The 12,845-nt window shown below is 34.5% G+C and overlaps 3 non-coding genes across 3 annotated transcripts; all 3 read right to left on the bottom strand.

Annotated features, from left to right (window-relative positions):
• Positions 1 to 4,922: 4,922 nt before the first annotated feature.
• Positions 4,923 to 4,993, bottom strand: LOC121042654 (small nucleolar RNA SNORD108). Its single transcript, XR_005796369.1, has one exon. It is a non-coding gene; the product is annotated as a small nucleolar RNA SNORD108 (small nucleolar RNA).
• Positions 4,994 to 7,553: 2,560 nt separating this feature from the next.
• Positions 7,554 to 7,620, bottom strand: LOC121042652 (small nucleolar RNA SNORD64). The gene has a single exon (XR_005796368.1). It is a non-coding gene; the product is annotated as a small nucleolar RNA SNORD64 (small nucleolar RNA).
• A 2,530-nt stretch (positions 7,621 to 10,150) lies between these two features.
• LOC121042655 (small nucleolar RNA SNORD107) lies at positions 10,151 to 10,223 on the bottom strand. Its single transcript, XR_005796370.1, has one exon. It is a non-coding gene; the product is annotated as a small nucleolar RNA SNORD107 (small nucleolar RNA).
• Positions 10,224 to 12,845: the final 2,622 nt, after the last annotated feature.

The raw sequence follows: 12,845 nt of genomic DNA, 5'->3' as shown, positions 1-12,845 counted from the left end.
ACAACCACACAGAACAGCCTTAATAAGATTTCTTGTGTAACAGCTGCATACAGAACAATCCTTGCCCCGCACCAAAAGCCACTCAAAAATCATTCAATCAAATGATTCTAAATGTGTATCATTCAAAGGTATTCTAACAGTTCTATTTTTATAATCATGTATTAAAAATATTTCTTCTAAATGTTAGCAAACTTAATCACAATACCTTAAAGTCACAACGCAATTATATTTAGTTATTTCATACAGTATATTCTCAAAATAAACATTAATAACTAGTGCCTTACTTTTTTCCTGATTAATATATTAAACATTCCTCATGTCCATTTCCTCTCCCCTTATCCATAAACATTCAAACAATGAATATAGCATATGTATCTTTACAAAATGGCCTCATTCCTTTCTAAAATCTTTTCCAGAAGGCAGTTTTACCAAACATGCTTTTAAAAACTCACCTAGGAAACCAGCTCTATTATCACAGCAACCATTTTTAAAAACAATAGATTTGTTTATAACTGTAGTCTCTGTGCTTGAGCATCAGAGTGCAAGAAAGATAAAGCAAAGAAAGAATAAAATACAATAAACTATTACATGTTGAATTTCATTCTTTTCACTAACATCCAATGAACAGTTCATACATATTCATCCTTCACTGACTATTTTATATTGATTTCAATACCATTACCCAATCACAATTTTCTTAAGCATTTATTCTTAAGCTCTATATGTCCAGTAATTAGTTAATAAGTTTACATTCCTAAAATGGTGTGTGAGGTGAAAAAAAAATTTGTGTTTATCATGTATGTATTAAAGTCACGTATACAAGGCTCTTACTATTAAATATTTTTATGGTAAATTGGTAATCCATAGAAAAAATACTGAGATTTTTACCAAATCCAAAGATTGCCAATGAAATAAAATTTTTGAAAAGCAAGATGAATTTCAGGACAGTATATATCTCTATTTGCTGCTGTGATTTTGTAGTTGGTGAAGCTTCTAGCTCAAGTTGGGATGTGTTGTCCTTCCCTTTCATTCCATATATTCCTAGAATGCTGTCTTGTATTTACTTGAGATTGTCCATTCTAAACCAATACTACAAGTGCCATTCACTTGAAATTATTTCAATTCAGTAGATAACTTCATACATTTGCATTCTGGGGACTAATTTGGAATTAGAGATGCTGTGCTAATCATGTTGGACCACGAAATAAATATAGAATACAAGATCTAGGGAGTGTCTCTACAGGAAGGTCCTGGTCAAAGACCCCTTGAATCAGCATGATGTTTAGGCTTCATAGCAGTCCATAAGTATAATTGCTCAGGATACTCCAGAAAAATTTGAAAACTACAATCTGATCAATGCAGAGGCTCTCAGGATATACTCTCCTGTTCATGTCAGTGGCAAAAACGTTTGCACAGTATCTTAAATCATCTTGGATTATAATCTCATTGTTTCTTGCTGCACAAGATTTCGTGAGATTCATATCAGGGGAGTCGTAGGGCACAAAATTTAGGAATCCAAATGTTCAGTGACTAAAAGTGGCAAATTTCCAGTTTTGACAGTGGCAAAAGATCCTCTATTATCAGTTTATATAATCTTTGTCCTCTTCTCTGATTATTGCTTATTTCTAATACTCTTAAAAACATGCCAAATGCAGATTTTTGAAGAAATGTGACTTGGTTTGTCATATCTTTCCCAAATACTGCTCTGGCAGACAGATGAAACAGAGAATCTGAAGCTAGAAGTAAGGGGATCAGTTAGAAGCTTTAATACAGTTAAAATACGACAATTACAACAACAAAAGTCATCTAGAAAGGTAGCTTCAGAACTGCTATCTAATGAAGCTTGAACAGTTGTCTATTGTCCAATAAATTTTCTAAGTTTCTGGATGAAATCCTTGTCCATGTTTCTTGGGTTCCATTTATGTCCACGAATGACACCCACTTTCTCACCTAGTTGGCATTACCTTTTTACATCTATGTAAAATTGATTCACATGATCATACAATGATTTTTAAAGGGTGTTTATGAACGATTCGGAGACATTTCACATGCTTACTTGCCAGTATTTTCTTCTTTGAATTATCTGTACATGTTTTGTCATTTTGAATACAAGTGTTCCAAGTCTTTTCTTTTACAGGGTTGTAGAAGATGTTTGTGTACATTACTAAAACCAAGAGAATAAATAGCCAATATATTTTGCCAACCAAAATAATGATACATTTTCACATTTTTATCTGGCCAAGTACTCTGTTATATACTGACAAGTAAACGGTCATATACTCCTCAACAATGTTCTCTTGATTTCTAAGAAATCTGCACAAATGTAAGTTCAACTGAAAATGTCCTTTTTGAAAAATTTAAACATAGAAGATTTATTCTCCTGTGCGCTATACTGAAACAGGTGTAAGTACCCAATAAAAAAGTAGACAACCTTAAGGAATACATTTTTTCTTTCTTCCATGCCCCCACAAAAAATTTGGCACTCTCTAATTAACAGAAAATCAAGTTGCGTTTAAGATAATTTTGTGGGGGCACCTGGGTGGCTCAGTCGGTTGAGTGCCCAACTTTGGCTCAGGTCATGATCTCACAGCTCATGAGTTCGAGTCCCCCGTTGGGCTCTGTGCTGACAGCTCAGAGTCTGGAGCCTGCTTCAGATTCTGTGTCTCCCTCTCTCTCTGCCCCTAACCCACTCGCATTCTGTCTCTGTCTCTCTCAAAAATAAATAAACATTAAAAAAAATTAATAAAAAAATAAATAATTTTGTACCCTCAGCAAAGTAGTACAAAAAATGCCAGTGTTTTGTGACTCAAACCATTATAAAACATGAGAAATTTGAGCTTTAAACTGAAGCCACACTTTGCCTATACAATAAAAGGAAAATTTCGTGCTTTTCTTCACTTATGCATTAATTTAACAAATAACTATTATAACAATATACCAATATAACAAAAATTACTAACTATCCAAACTTCTACCATATGCCAATTATTATGCCAGGTCTTGGGAGAAACAACAGTAAGGACACCAAGACTTTCTAGTGAAGCATTAATATTCTTTGCTCTCCCTATAAGGGAAGAATATGAGAAAATTAAGTCCACTATGCCTTCTTATAACCATGTTTATGAATCATGCTATATATAATCTTAGACAAAGAAAAATATTATTAGTTAAACTGGGGTTTTTATGCATTGTTTCTTCCCCGTGACTTCAGCAATCTTTGAGGGATGAAATATTTCTATTACTTTGCCATCACATAGGGCCATCATTCACTCAGTTGAAAAAAACACTCCATCTCTTTCAAATACAAAACCATTGTCCAATCTCATTAGAGAAGGTTATACCTTATACAAGATGTAATTAAGAAAAACTCCCCAAATATTCTTATTCAAAAATAAGAAAACCAATTTCACTGCAATAACTTATTTTCAGAAATCATGTCACAATTTTAAAATATCTTATGTAATTTCTTCTTCACTCCAAGCCACAGGAAAAAAAGTCCTCTCGTTCCAATTCTCAGTTCTTTATTTGCTATATCATGGAGGAATGACTCTGATTTGACCTATATCTATATTCTTCAGCATTTTCAAGCTTGGAGAAATCCCTGGCTACTTTTCGATGTTTATAAGTAAACACAGACAGTCCGTTATTAACACTATTCCCATAAATAAGCACCATTATAAAAAGCAGGTATCAATAACCAAATACAGCTGCCAAAGTATTCACAGATAAGCTATAATATATTTACTGAAATTTCTCCATAAAACAGACTCAACCCCAAACTCAACACCCAGAAGTTCACGGGTAGTGGCAGTTTCTGGCCTACTTAAAATGATACAGAAGTGGATGCTTAAAATAAAACCAAACTAGGGCTCCTAGCTGGCTCAGTTGGTAGAGTGTGCAACTCTTGATTTCAGGGTTGTAAGGTTGAGTTCTTTGCTGTGTAGAGATTACTTAAAAATAAAGTCTAAACACACAAACACAAACATATGCCTATAATGCAAATAATTCAAGTTATGCAGTTCTGTGACCAACAGAACATAAACCAGATAAATCTTCCCACAAAAGTAAAAGTATTAGGCAGAAGTTATGAGGTCCAGAAAATCAACACACTATTCAGAGATCACATCTACTTTTAAAATGTTTTTTTAAACATTAATGGCTCTCTGTAAATTTTTGTTTATTGGTCATTTTTATCCAATGTGAACTTGGTGAATATTTTTGTACTTGATCCATTATCAAAAAGAAATTTACTTCCTCAAATTAAGTACATAATTTAAATGTATACTGGCAATTAGTTGTCTGAATAAAACTCAGTTGTTTCTTATCAGCATATGTCAACTTCTCAGACCTTGACCTACGCTGAACCAGAAACTCTTACACAAACTGTACAGGCCCTCCAGGTGATTCTCATGTGTACTGAAGTTGGAGAAAGTCTGATTTAATCTAGACCGTCTAGAAATATACAACTCTACCTATTCCAATAACTGCATAATGACCATATTTGATCAGCACATCTTGCTAATCACAGTAATTTCAACATAAGACACAATACTGCCTATTCATCTCAAGAAAAGACACAGAATCTAACATGGCAAAGCTGGCTGAAACTCATACACTGCTGTTAATGACAAAGTAGCAGGTAAATGTTAGTAATTCTGATTCCTAACCAACCCCCACTGGTCCAATATTCAAAAAGGGCAGCTTTCCTCTTGCCAGCAACTGAAAGAATCCAAACACTGTTTTCAATTTACAGGTATCCTTCACACTTATATAACGCTACGGACACGTTACAATCACTGAAACCATGTATTTTTCCTTCTTATCTTCCTTTCTTCCACCAATGCTCTCACCATCTATTGCTAATTCATTCCTTCTATTGCTCTCACCAAAGTGCTCCAACCATACATAAATCAGCTAGACTTAACCTCAGAATCCCTTTGTAGGAATGAACACTATCATCAGATTCAAGAAACAAGGAGTCTGACCATAAAGCCAACTTACCCCCTCCAAAACAAAAATAAATCCTGATCATCTTCTAGGGATTCCAATTATGGGGGTTTTCTTTCAATCACCTATAAAGAAACAGCACACGAGAATGGGACTATTTGGAAAGGGCTAAGCCAGCAACTACCACTGCTTGCTTTCTCCCAGTAATAACTGACTACCATAGGTTGTACCAAACATCCAAAATCAAATGACCTTTAGTCAACACTACTCTTCAACAGACTCCAATGAGTATTCCCTTCCTTCCTCATTCAAATGTATGCTTTTAATCAAATTCAGTTACTAGAAAGGGTAACTCATTTCTCTCAATCCATCCAGCATATCCCTACTGGACAGGATCAGGAACATTAAGTCAAACAAGTATGAGGTTTATAAACATACTAAAATTTATGGCAGGGAAACAGGGACTTGATAAAGTAAAGACCTTAGAAAAGACTTGTTCACCATTCTTCTTAAAGAAAATTGTAATTTTTCTGAACCCCAACAGCTTTTCACTATAAACTATCACTTCTCACAGTATCAACACCCACATTATCTATACACACAGACCACACACACACACGCACATACACACACACACACACACACACCCCTTAACAAATTAAGTGACTAAGGATAATATCTTGATATATTCAACTATCAATGGTACATCTTTATAAAGGTTTTTCCTAAATTACCTGTTTAATTACTACTCAACTCCCTTATAATAACGACTATCAGCAAATCACAAGGACCTAATCATGGAATACCAATCACGATAACAATCATGGTAACAAAAAGTCCATTACTTATACAAGATAAATATTAAAGAAAAATGTAAGATTAAAGACCTGATTCAAAAATTCAGGTAAAAAAAATGCATGGTACTTATTAGCATATCATCTCTAGGGCTCAGTATCAACAACTGCAAAATGTCAATTTCATCCCCTTAAATCACAAAGAGTCAAAACTTCTAAGTCCCCATCTATGTCTTGCCAAGATACAGAAAGGTCATTAATTTATTAAGACAACTAAAGTAATCCATCTGGAAACAATTAGCAAAACTGAAAGCAACCAATGGAATAGGAGAAGATATTTGCAAATGACGTATTAGATAGAGGATTAGTATCCAAAATCTATAAAGAACTTATGAAACTCAACACCCAAAAAACAAATAATCCAGTGAAGAAATGGGCAAAAGACATGAATAGACACTTCTCCAAAGAAGACATCCAGATGGCCAACCGACACATGAAAAAATGCTCCACATCACTCATCATCAGGGAAATACAAATCAAAACCACGATGAGATACCACCTTACACCTGTCAAAATGGCTAACTTCAACAGCTCAGGCAACAACAGATGTTGGTGAGGATGGGGAAAAGGAGGATCTCTTTTGCACTGCTGGTGGGAATGCAAATTGGTGCAGCCACTCTGGAAAACAGTATGAAGGTGCCTCAAAAAATTAAAAATAGAACTACCCTACAACCCAGCAAATGCACTATAGATGTTTATCCAAGGGATACAGGTGTGCTGTTTCGAAGGGTCACATACACCCCAGTGTTTATAGCAGTGCTACTAACAACAGCCAAGTATGGAAAGAGCCCAAATGTTCATCAACAGATGAATGGATAAAGATGTGTGTGTGTGTGTGTGTGTGTGTGTGTGTGTGTGTGTGTACACACACATATACACACAATGGAGTATTACTCGGCAATCAAAAAGAATGAAATCTTGCCATTTGCAACTACGTGGATGGAACTAGAGGGTATCACGCTAAGCAAAATTAGTCAGAGAAAGACAAATGTCACATGACTTCACTCATATGATGAATTTAAGATACAAAACAGATGGGAAGGGAAGCAAAAATTATATAAATACAGGGAAGGGGACAAAACATAAGAGACTCTTAAAGAACAAACAGAGGGTTGCTGGAGGGATTCTGAGAGGAGGGATAGGTTAAATGGGTAAGGGGCATTAAGTAATCTACTCCTGAAATCATTGTTGCACTATATGCTAACTTAGATGTAAATTAAAAAATAAATTAAGAAAATGAAGTGTGCACACACACAAAAATAAAGTAATTCATCTCAATGTATCTTTAGCATTCTGCTGAACACACAAGTCTTATTTTAGACCAAATCAGTGTCTCGACAACAAACTAGCAATTTCTTATTCATATTGTACTTGGAGCTGCCTCATAGCTTAGGGACATGCTCTCAGGAAACAGCTATGAGGTTGGAACTAAATGATTATAGTAGTATGTAATATAAAGAAAAAAGCATAGTAGCTACCAAGTTTTTACTCTCTTAAATTCATCACTTGAAACTCATAATGAAAAAGATGAAGGTGAGATATACAAATGCTACAAACACAGAAGATAACTCTACAAAAGGAAACTGCAGTAGTGGAATTTAGAATCCACCTCTCTTTAGTTCACTGGAAAAACCTACAGTTCCATTCTTCCTAATATGCACAATATTGCTCAAAATATCTTGCAAAATTTACAGTGCAAGAACTTATTTTCAGAATATTTATGTCCTAAGTATTTGGGTTGACACTTAGGCTGGACTTCAGAGTACTCACACTGAGTTTCACTTCATCATACTCAGTAAACATAACTCATCATAAATCCAGTCAAGGTCTTTCCCAACAACTACTACAACTCTGTAAAAGGATTAATACCTTCAGACAGTACATCTCTAATAATGCAATTATCTTTTAGCTTAGGAGAATGATGATCATCTTTATGGAACAATGTAAGTTAAATAATAGCAATATAATTCAACTGACACAGAATTAAGGTGAAAATATGGGGAAAAACTAAAGACAATAAAACCCCAAGAATGTGCCAGAATTATATCAAGATCTTTGCTGTCTTAGAACTAAATAGCTTATGATCCACTTCTACAAACATATCATCCAAACTGAAAAATGAAATATTCAAATATTTTAAGGACCTAGACCACATTGAGTCTCAAAATATTAACTCAAAATATTCAAGTCAAGTGAGAATCAATGTAAATGGTCAAATAAAATTAAGACAGATCAAACTGATGAAACACAGACTCCAGTAAAAAGTCTACACAGCACTGATGATTCTGAAGGAGCTCTAAGATCTTGGATACAACAAACCAAATTGGTATGGTAATATAATCAAAATTATATCATGGAAAGAATAGAGCAGACACTGCTTTTCCTGATACAGGTTTCCTAATAGACAATAAAATTACTAATATCAAGAACTGTACTTTTTAACTTTATTTCTGCTATCACAGCACAGGGGAGGTGGGTAGGAGTATAGGTTAAACAGGTGAGGAGAATTCAGGACTGCATTTGTGAGACCTTAGTGATGTATGGAAAAGCTGTATCACAACATTGTATACCAGAATCTAATATTATCCTATATGTTAACTGGAATTAAAATAACAATTTAAAAAGGGGAAAAATTCTGTAAATACTACAAATAAATTTTATGTAACATGGGAACAGATAGCCCAATGAATTCAGATGTACAAATATCTAATCCCTCTAGCTCATTGTATTATCGTCACCAGATGTAAATCTACCAAAAATAATTCAAAATCAAACATCTGGTTGATCTAAGAGGCTTTTTCTTGAGTCTTGGCTGCCTCTTCTACTTTTTAAGATTAATCTTGCTCACCAAAGAAAATTAACCCAGTCAAGTCTTCTACTAACCATTTCTATTCCACATTAGAGCTTCCTAAATTATAGGCAAAAAGCAAACCATAAGAGACTCTTAAACACAGAGGACAAACTGAGGGTTGATGAGGATTGGGGCTTGGGAGGCTGGGGAAAATGGGTAATGGGCATTGAGGAGGGCACTTGTTAGAATGAGCACTGGGTGTTGTATGCAAGTGATGAATCACAAGAATCTACTCCTGAAGCCAAGACTACACTGTATACACTGTATGTTAGCTAACTTGACAATAAATTATAAACAACAACAACAACAACAAATACATGATGTTAGCAACATGGATTCCAGAGACAAACTGAGGTGAAACGGAATGCAGAACAAACTAGTGGAACTGTTTCTTTCAGTCTACATTCCTGTCACCAGAGAATACCAGGGCCAAAATGCCACATGCCTTTTAGTATAAGGAAAAAGTCCCTTGAGGTCTCTTCATCTATCGTTTGAGAAGTTGAATGAAGTATACTGTAGCTGTCCTATACAGCCTATACAGCCTACTCACTTTTGGCGGAGATGGACTTGCTGCATTAACACCTGAAGCTGTAAATCAACATTCACATATAGAACAAACATATCCTTGGAAATGGATTTCAAATATTGCTCTCTTATTGGGTCTTCATCATCTCACTAAGAAAGAGATCTTCTTACCCCTGTAAAATCAAACAGAATTTTTTTAATTTCCTTTTTTTTTTTAACCAAAAATGACTGAAAGGTAAACTTTGACAAGGTACCTAGCTTCACTAAAACAAGACCCAAGACACAGCAAATAGTTTTGACTGGCTCCTAATTAGGAAAAACTAACTACTTCCCTGGTAAGATATGGAGATACATATTAGATAGGCATAGATTATAATCACAGACATTACACTATATGGAAGGAACTATAATGAATCTAAAATCTTGCATCCTAAAATTAAAAAAAAATAGTAATTCTGACATTTCTTAAACATCTACTGTGTGATAGGCTCTATACCCATTGATCATTGCAGACAACTAAAGAAAAACTAAAAAATTGTCCTCAAACACCAATGGTGTCCATTTGAAGACACTTACCATACTCACTGTATTTCATAATATATTTTCCATAAATATTAGTTCCCCATTTTCCTGGACATCATCACTTAAACATCTCTGTCATCCAATGTGTGATCCAAGAAGTAGTAGTCTCCCTTTTTACATGTCCTTGCTTCCACTCAGCATATGCATGTACCTTCTGGGATCTAAGGATGAGCTTCCTTTTTTGCTTTCAACAGCATATATGTTTTAAAAAAAGGGAAAAAATAATGAGCTCAGAATATGTATAAACACTTAAAGAAAAAAGGATGTCTAAGGAACTGGCAAAGTATACTGCTACACCTGCCATTTCTAAGTATTCAAAGTTTGCACAGTAAGCCAAAATTTTCTATTGAAAATAATGTTCTCTGTAAAGTCTACTGAGGCACATTGACTAGATTTCAGAGTGTCATTTAAGCTCAAATTTTAAAATCATTATGTTCAGACAAGGTCCTGTGTCATCATGAACCTAGCCAAGGCCTCTGTAATGCACTATTACTTTTCTTTAAAAGGTTAGTTTACCTGTAGTGGTTTACGTTTGTCCTAAATGCAGCTAATACAGTTTTAAGCCTCCTTGAGAAACTACTGGGTAGGATCCACAGTGACATGTCAGAAAATTGAGTGGTTAAATTCTCTCCTCCTTTCAGAGTCATCAACTATGTGGACAAAAGGGCACTTCATAAGACTGAAAAAACTGCAATACAAAAAACCCATGATAACATGACTTCCGTTACTTATTTAATATAATTCAAATATTGAGATTTATTAAATGAATAGCCAGTCCCAATGGGACTGAAATGCAAAGAGGAGTAACAATCTGGCAATGTGTTATCAACTGGGTAACATGTATTTTAAAACTTTATATGATCTAATAGATAAAATCATTAAGTTTTATTTGAAAAAAGAACAATAGTGTTTTTCCTAATCTTTGAAATCAGATTATGAAAATTCTACACAAGCATTACTGTTGTCACATAATTCCATAAATTACTTATATTATTCTACTATAAGTTAAGACCTACAAAAAATAAAACAGATTTACAAAAGTTACAAGACTTCTGATATCATCTATATGTGAAACCTGAGAAAGTTAAACTCTTAGAAACAGAATATAATGGTGGTTGCCAGGGGCCTATGGGTATAGAGAATGGGAAGATATTGATCAAACGTATAGACTTTTAATTATAAGGTGAGTAAATTCTAGGGATCTAATATACAACATGGGGACCATTGTTAACGTATTATAATATTTGAAATTTTCCAAGAGTAGATCTTAAATGATCTCACCACACAAACACAAAAAAGAAATGGTAGCTATGTAAAGTGATGGATGTATAACTTATCTTATTGTAGTAATCTTTTCACAATGTGAATGTACAGCAAACCATCATGTAGTATATCTTAAAATTACATGACATTCTTGATCAATTATATATTAATGAAGGTGACAAAAATGTACAGAACTTCTAAAATTTGACATGATTAAAGAGCAGTGAGTTTACAAAGGACGGAGGAAGCAACATTACTTTTTATACAGTTATACTAAGTCTAGTTTACCTATCATAGCATAAACACAGAATACTACAAATAACTTAAAGATTTAAGAAAGCAGAACTATTAAATCCCAGAATTCTATTTGAAACTGTAATTTAAACCACAATGAAAACTTATATTGATATGCAATGCATACATATTTATGAAGTTACTGTTAATAAATGTGACCAGGAAATCAAGAAGTCACTGCCCAAATGTGTTTTAGATATAATGTACAACTAATTTGAAAGCACAATCGAAAAATCCTAAGGGACAAGTATTTACTGCCATGGAAGTTTGAAAACTTTTATGGTATTATGTGTTGCATTGGAACTCTTGGTAGAAGCTTAGATCTAGCAATCCATAGCAAAAGATCCACATTTTACACTTAACATGCAATTATATATCTATGCTAATAAGTATTTTTTCAATTTATGTTCCACGATCAAGGTTATCAAATAATTCAAGAAGTTCTAGGCAGAGTACATTATAACCAAATCAAAATATCCATTAGAAGAAAACATCTTGCAGAATCTAGAGTTCTTTTCACTCACCTCTAACTTGCAAAAGACGCCGTCATCATTACTTAAGGAGATATTAGAGAACAGGTTTTCTTTGTATATGGTGCACAATCACTCATGTCAAAATCTAAGAGCCATCCATGTCAGCAGATCTACCCAAATAGCAAAGTTTTCCTCCAAAACAGAGAAAGTACCACAAATTATTCAAAATTTGGTCCAGAGAGTCAACTGCAAAGAAAACAAGGCTCTTTGCATACCACCCACAAAACTCTTAGAACAAAAGTTACCTATCAACTATATCACAATAAATTTTATCTTAACAGAATGGCTTGCCTCCAGAGACCCAGATAAAGTACTTTGCCTGGGGTTCTGTAACCAAGATGTTTCTTTGTAACATTCACAATCTCTTAAGTATCACATCTGTATTGTACATCTCCTAAACCAAGGAAGACCTGGCTACTTTATGTTCTCTACCTGATAGTGTCCATTAATACTAAACACTACCCTGGGAGAGACAATATAAATTTGATGACATTAACTGCAGTAATTTTGAGGGTCCCTTTTCCTTGGGAGGCTACTGGTTTAAAGGCCATGATTTAAAAGATGGAAACAGGGGGGCATCTGGCTGGCTTACTAAGTAAAGCATAGATAGGACTGCTCTTGATCTCAGGGTCATGATTTGGAGCCCCCTATTGGGCACAGACATTACATAAAAATAAAATCTTTAAAAAAATAAAAAAAAAAATCAAAGATGGAAATGGTGACATGCACACAACCTCTGTTGGTAAAATCAAATGAGAAGGCACAACCAATCTACCAGTCTTTTATTTTTTTAATTTTTTTAATGTTTATTTATTTTTGAGAGACAGAGAGAGAGAGACAGAGCTCAAGAGGGGAAGGGCCAGAGAGAGAGGGAGACACAGAATTTGAAGCAGGCTCCAGGCTCTGAGCTGTCAGCACAGAGCCTGATGTGGGGCTTAAACTCAAGAACCGTGAGATCATGACCTAAGCCAAAGTCAAACGCTTAACTGACTGAGC

The sequence above is a fragment of the Herpailurus yagouaroundi genome, unplaced genomic scaffold (genome assembly GCF_014898765.1).
Source record: "Herpailurus yagouaroundi ecotype Mexico unplaced genomic scaffold, PumYag 185, whole genome shotgun sequence".
Classification (NCBI taxonomy): Eukaryota; Metazoa; Chordata; class Mammalia; order Carnivora; family Felidae; genus Herpailurus; species Herpailurus yagouaroundi.
Note: the sequence above shows the minus strand (reverse complement) of the source record. Positions and strands in the feature narration are given on the sequence as shown.